The following is a 6,775-nucleotide window of genomic DNA, read 5'->3' on the forward strand; positions in this document are numbered from 1 at the left end:
GTCCAGGGCCCGGTGGCCCGGAGTGTGGCCGGCTGCCTGCTGATATTCCGCATGTCTCAGGATATCTCCCAGATGCAAGGTGCCCCCACAGGCAACTGTGTCTGGTTTGAGAGTGCAAAGTGCCTCCTGCAAACTGACATCAGGAACCTGGCCTGGTGAGTTTTGTTTCTCAGGGGAAAGGGCATCGTTCGTGTCCAGGGCCCGGTGGCCCGGAGTGGCCGGCTGCCTGCTGAAATTCCGCATGCTTCAGGATATCTCCCAGATGCAAGGTGCCCCCACAGGCAACTGTGTCTGGTTTGACAGTGCCAAGTGCCTCCTGCAAACTGACATCAGGAACCTGGCCTGGTGAGTTTTGTTTCTCAGGGGAAAGGGCATCGTTCGTGTCCAGGGCCCGGTGGCCCGGAGTGGCCGGCTGCCTGCTGAAATTCCGCATGCTTCGGGATATCTCCCAGATGCAAGGTGCCCCCACAGGCAACTGTGTCTGGTTTGACAGTGCCAAGTGCCTCCTGCAAACTGACATCAGGAACCTGGCCTGGTGAGTTTTGTTTCTCAGGGGAAAGGGCATCGTTCGTGTCTAGGGCCCGGTGGCCCGGAGTGGCCGGCTGCCTGCTGAAATTCCACATGCTTCAGGATATCTCCCAGATGCAAGGTGCCCCCACAGGCAACTGTGTCTGGTTTGACAGTGCCAAGTGCCTCCTGCAAACTGACATCAGGAACCTGGCCTGGTGAGTTTTGTTTCTCAGGGGAAAGGGCATCGTTCGTGTCCAGGGCCCGGTGGCCCGGAGTGGCCGGCTGCCTGCTGAAATTCCGCATGCTTCAGGATATCTCCCAGATGCAAGTTGCCCCCACAGGCAACTGTGTCTGGTTTGACAGTGCCAAGTGCCTCCTGCAAACTGACATCAGGAACCTGGCCTGGTGAGTTTTATTTCTCAGGGCAAGGGCCATGATTTTTGTCCAGGGCCCGGTGGCCCGGAGTGGCCGGCTGCCTGCTGAAATTCCGCATGCTTCAGGATATCTCCCAGATGCAAGGTGCCCCCACAGGCAACTGTGTCTGGTTTGACAGTGCCAAGTGCCTCCTGCAAACTGACATCAGGAACCTGGCCTGGTGAGTTTTGTTTCTCAGGGGAAAGGGCATCGTTCGTGTCCAGGGCCCGGTGGCCCGGAGTGGCCGGCTGCCTGCTGAAATTCCGCATGCTTCAGGATATCTCCCAGATGCAAGTTGCCCCCACAGGCAACTGTGTCTGGTTTGACAGTGCCATGTGCCTCCTGCAAACTGACATCAGGAACCTGGCCTGGTGAGTTTTGTTTCTCAGGGGAAAGGGCATCGTTCGTGTCCAGGGCCCGATGGCCCGGAGTGGCCGGCTGCCTGCTGAAATTCCGCATGCTTCAGGATATCTCCCAGATGCAAGGTGCCCCCACAGGCAACTGTGTCTGGTTTGACAGTGCCAAGTGCCTCCTGCAAACTGACATCAGGAACCTGGCCTGGTGAGTTTTGTTTCTCAGGGGAAAGGGCATCGTTCCTGTCCAGGGCCCGGTGGCCCGGAGTGGCCGGCTGCCTGCTGAAATTCTGCATGCTTCAGGATATCTCCCAGATGCAAGGTGCCCCCACAGGCAACTGTGTCTGGTTTGACAGTGCCAAGTGCCTCCTGCAAACTGACATCAGGAACCTGGCCTGGTGAGTTTTATTTCTCAGGGGAAATGGCATCGTTCGTGTCCAGGGCCCGGTGGCCCGGAGTGGCCGGCTGCCTGCTGAAATTCCGCATGGTTCAGGATATCTCCCAGATGCAAGGTGCCCCCACAGGCAACTGTGTCTGGTTTGACAGTGCCAAGTGCCTCCTGCAAACTGACATCAGGAACCTGGCCTGGTGAGTTTTGTTTCTCAGGGGAAAGGGCATCGTTCGTGTCCAGGGCCTGGTGGCCCGGAGTGGCTGGCTGCCTGCTGAAATTCCGCATGCTTCAGGATATCTCCCAGATGCAAGGTGCCCCCACAGGCAACTGTGTCTGGTTTGACAGTGCCAAGTGCCTCCTGCAAACTGACATCAGGAACCTGGCCTGGTGAGTTTTATTTCTCAGGGCAAGGGCCATGATTTTTGTCCAGGGCCTGGTGGCCCGGAGTGGCCGGCTGCCTGCTGAAATTCCACATGCTTCAGGATATCTCCCAGATGCAAGTTGCCCCCACAGGCAACTGTGTCTGGTTTGACAGTGCCAAGTGCCTCCTGCAAACTGACATCAGGAACCTGGCCTGGTGAGTTTTGTTTCTCAGGGGAAAGGGCATCGTTCGTGTCCAGGGCCCGGTGGCCCGGAGTGGCCGGCTGCCTGCTGAAATTCCGCATGCTTCAGGATATCTCCCAGATGCAAGGTGCCCCCACAGGCAACTGTGTCTGGTTTGACAGTGCCAAGTGCCTCCTGCAAACTGACATCAGGAACCTGGCCTGGTGAGTTTTGTTTCTCAGGGGAAAGGGCATCGTTCCTGTCCAGGGCCTGGTGGCCCGGAGTGGCCGGCTGCCTGCTGAAATTCCGCATGCTTCAGGATATCTCCCAGATGCAAGGTGCCCCCACAGGCAACTGTGTCTGGTTTGACAGTGCCAAGTGCCTCCTGCAAACTGACATCAGGAACCTGGCCTGGTGAGTTTTGTTTCTCAGGGAAAAGGGCATCGTTCTTGTCCAGGGCCCGGTGGCCCGGAGTGGCCGGCTGCCTGCTGAAATTCCGCATGCTTCAGGATATCTCCCAGATGCAAGGTGCCCCCACAGGCAACTGTGTCTGGTTTGACAGTGCCAAGTGCCTCCTGCAAACTGACATCAGGAACCTGGCCTGGTGAGTTTTGTTTCTCAGGGGAAAGGGCATCGTTCGTGTCCAGGGCCCGGTGGCCCGGAGTGGCTGGCTGCCTGCTGAAATTCCACATGCTTCAGGATATCTCCCAGATGCAAGTTGCCCCCACAGGCAACTGTGTCTGGTTTGACAGTGCCAAGTGCCTCCTGCAAACTGACATCAGGAACCTGGCCTGGTGAGTTTTGTTTCTCAGGGGAAAGGGCATCGTTCGTGTCCAGGGCCCGGTGGCCCGGAGTGGCCGGCTGCCTGCTGAAATTCCGCATGCTTCAGGATATCTCCCAGATGCAAGGTGCCCCCACAGGCAACTGTGTGTGGTTTGAGAGTGCCAAGTGCCTCCTGCAAACTGACATCAGGAACCTGGCCTGGTGAGTTTTGTTTCTCAGGGGAAAGGCCATCGTTCGTGTCTAGGGCCCGGTGGCCCGGAGTGGCCGGCTGCCTGCTGAAATTCCGCATGCTTCAGGATATCTCCCAGATGCAAGTTGCCCCCACAGGCAACTGTGTCTGGTTTGACAGTGCCAAGTGCCTCCTGCAAACTGACATCAGGAACCTGGCCTGGTGAGTTTTGTTTCTCAGGGGAAAGGGCATCGTTCGTGTCCAGGGCCCGGTGGCCCGGAGTGGCCGGCTGCCTGCTGAAATTCCGCATGCTTCAGGATATCTCCCAGATGCAAGGTGCCCCCACAGGCAACTGTGTCTGGTTTGACAGTGCCAAGTGCCTCCTGCAAACTGAGATCAGGAACCTGGCCTGGTGAGTTTTGTTTCTCAGGGGAAAGGTCATGGTTCGTGTCCAGGGCCCGGTGGCCCGGAGTGGCCGGCTGCCTGCTGAAATTCCGCATGCTTCAGGATATCTCCCAGATGCAAGGTGCCCCCACAGGCAACTGTGTCTGGTTTGACAGTGCCAAGTGCCTCCTGCAAACTGACATCAGGAACCTGGCCTGGTGAGTTTTATTTCTCAGGGGAAATGGCATCGTTCGTGTCCAGGGCCCGGTGGCCCGGAGTGGCCGGCTGCCTGCTGAAATTCCGCATGCTTCAGGATATCTCCCAGATGCAAGGTGCCCCCACAGGCAACTGTGTCTGGTTTGAGAGTGCCAAGTGCCTCCTGCAAACTGACATCAGGAACCTGGCCTGGTGAGTTTTGTTTCTCAGGGGAAAGGGCATGGTTCGTGTCCAGGGCCTGGTGGCCCGGAGTGGCCGGCTGCCTGCTGAAATTCCGCATGCTTCAGGATATCTCCCAGATGCAAGGTGCCCTCACTGGCAACTGTGTCTGGTTTGACAGTGCCAAGTGCCTCCTGCAAACTGACATCAGGAACCTGGCCTGGTGAGTTTTATTTCTCAGGGCAAGGGCCATGATATTTGTCCAGGGCCTGGTGGCCCGGAGTGGCCGGCTGCCTGCTGAAATTCCGCATGCTTCAGGATATCTCCCAGATGCAAGGTGCCCCCACAGGCAACTGTGTCTGGTTTGAGAGTGCCAAGTGCCTCCTGCAAACTGACATCAGGAACCTGGCCTGGTGAGTTTTGTTTCTCAGGGGAAAGGGCATCGTTCGTGTCCAGGGCCCGGTGGCCCGGAGTGGCCGGCTGCCTGCTGAAATTCCGCATGCTTCAGGATATCTCCCAGATGCAAGGTGCCCCCACAGGCAACTGTGTCTGGTTTGACAGTGCCAAGTGCCTCCTGCAAACTGACATCATTAACCTGGCCTGGTGAGTTTTGTTTCTCAGGGGAAAGGCCATCGTTCGTGTCCAGGGCCCGGTGGCCCGGAGTGGCCGGCTGCCTGCTGAAATTCCGCATGCTTCAGGATATCTCCCAGATGCATGGTGCCCCCACAGGCAACTGTGTCTGGTTTGACAGTGCCAAGTGCCTCCTGCAAACTGACATCAGGAACCTGGCCTGGTGAGTTTTGTTTCTCAGGGGAAAGGGCATCGTTCGTGTCCAGGGCCCGGTGGCCCGGAGTGTGGCCGGCTGCCTGCTGATATTCCGCATGTTTCAGGATATCTCCCAGATGCAAGGTGCCCCCACAGGCAACTGTGTCTGGTTTGAGAGTGCAAAGTGCCTCCTGCAAACTGACATCAGGAACCTGGCCTGGTGAGTTTTGTTTCTCAGGGGAAAGGGCATCGTTCGTGTCCAGGGCCCGGTGGCCCGGAGTGGCCGGCTGCCTGCTGAAATTCCACATGCTTCAGGATATCTCCCAGATGCAAGGTGCCCCCACAGGCAACTGTGTCTGGTTTGACAGTGCCAAGTGCCTCCTGCAAACTGACATCAGGAACCTGGCCTGGTGAGTTTTGTTTCTCAGGGGAAAGGGCATGGTTCGTGTCCAGGGCCCGGTGGCCCGGAGTGGCCGGCTGCCTGCTGAAATTCCGCATGCTTCGGGATATCTCCCAGATGCAAGGTGCCCCCACAGGCAACTGTGTCTGGTTTGACAGTGCCAAGTGCCTCCTGCAAACTGACCTCAGGAACCTGGCCTGGTGAGTTTTGTTTCTCAGGGGAAAGGGCATCGTTCGTGTCCAGGGCCCGGTGGCCCGGAGTGGCCGGCTGCCTGCTGAAATTCCACATGCTTCAGGATATCTCCCAGATGCAAGGTGCCCCCACAGGCAACTGTGTCTGGTTTGACAGTGCCAAGTGCCTCCTGCAAACTGACATCAGGAACCTGGCCTGGTGAGTTTTGTTTCTCAGGGGAAAGGGCATCGTTCGTGTCCAGGGCCCGGTGGCCCGGAGTGGCCGGCTGCCTGCTGAAATTCCGCATGCTTCAGGATATCTCCCAGATGCAAGGTGCCCCCACAGGCAACTGTGTCTGGTTTGACAGTGCCAAGTGCCTCCTGCAAACTGACATCAGGAACCTGGCCTGGTGAGTTTTGTTTCTCAGGGGAAAGGGCATCGTTCGTGTCCAGGGCCTGGTGGCCCGGAGTGGCTGGCTGCCTGCTGAAATTCCGCATGCTTCAGGATATCTCCCAGATGCAAGGTGCCCCCACAGGCAACTGTGTCTGGTTTGACAGTGCCAAGTGCCTCCTGCAAACTGACATCAGGAACCTGGCCTGGTGAGTTTTATTTCTCAGGGCAAGGGCCATGATTTTTGTCCAGGGCCTGGTGGCCCGGAGTGGCCGGCTGCCTGCTGAAATTCCGCATGCTTCAGGATATCTCCCAGATGCAAGGTGCCCCCACAGGCAACTGTGTCTGGTTTGAGAGTGCCAAGTGCCTCCTGCAAACTGACATCAGGAACCTGGCCTGGTGAGTTTTGTTTCTCAGGGGAAAGGGCATGGTTCGTGTCCAGGGCCCGGTGGCCCGGAGTGGCCGGCTGCCTGCTGAAATTCCGCATGCTTCAGGATATCTCCCAGATGCAAGGTGCCCCCACAGGCAACTGTGTCTGGTTTGAGAGTGCCAAGTGCCTCCTGCAAACTGACATCAGGAACCTGGCCTGGTGAGTTTTGTTTCTCAGGGCAAAGGGCATGGTTCGTGTCCAGGGCCCGGTGGCCCGGAGTGGCCGGCTGCCTGCTGAAATTCCGCATGCTTCAGGATATCTCCCAGATGCAAGGTGCCCCCACAGGCAACTGTGTCTGGTTTGACAGTGCCAAGTGCCTCCTGCAAACTGACATCAGGAACCTGGCCTGGTGAGTTTTGCTTCTCAGGGGAAAGGCCATGGTTCGTGTCCAGGGCCCGGTGGCCCGGAGTGGCCGGCTGCCTGCTGAAATTCCGCATGCTTCAGGATATCTCCCAGATGCAAGGTGCCTCCACAGGCAACTGTGTCTGGTTTGAGAGTGCCAAGTGCCTCCTGCAAACTGACATCAGGAACCTGGCCTGGTGAGTTTTATTTCTCAGGGGAATTGGCATCGTTCGTGTCCAGGGCCCGGTGGCCCGGAGTGGCCGGCTGCCTGCTGAAATTCCGCATGCTTCAGGATATCTCCCAGATGCAAGGTGCCCCCACAGGCAACTGTGTCTGGTTTGAGAGTGCCAAGTGC

Source organism: Passer domesticus, chromosome 26 (genome assembly GCF_036417665.1).
Source record: "Passer domesticus isolate bPasDom1 chromosome 26, bPasDom1.hap1, whole genome shotgun sequence".
Lineage (NCBI taxonomy): Eukaryota > Metazoa > Chordata > Aves > Passeriformes > Passeridae > Passer > Passer domesticus.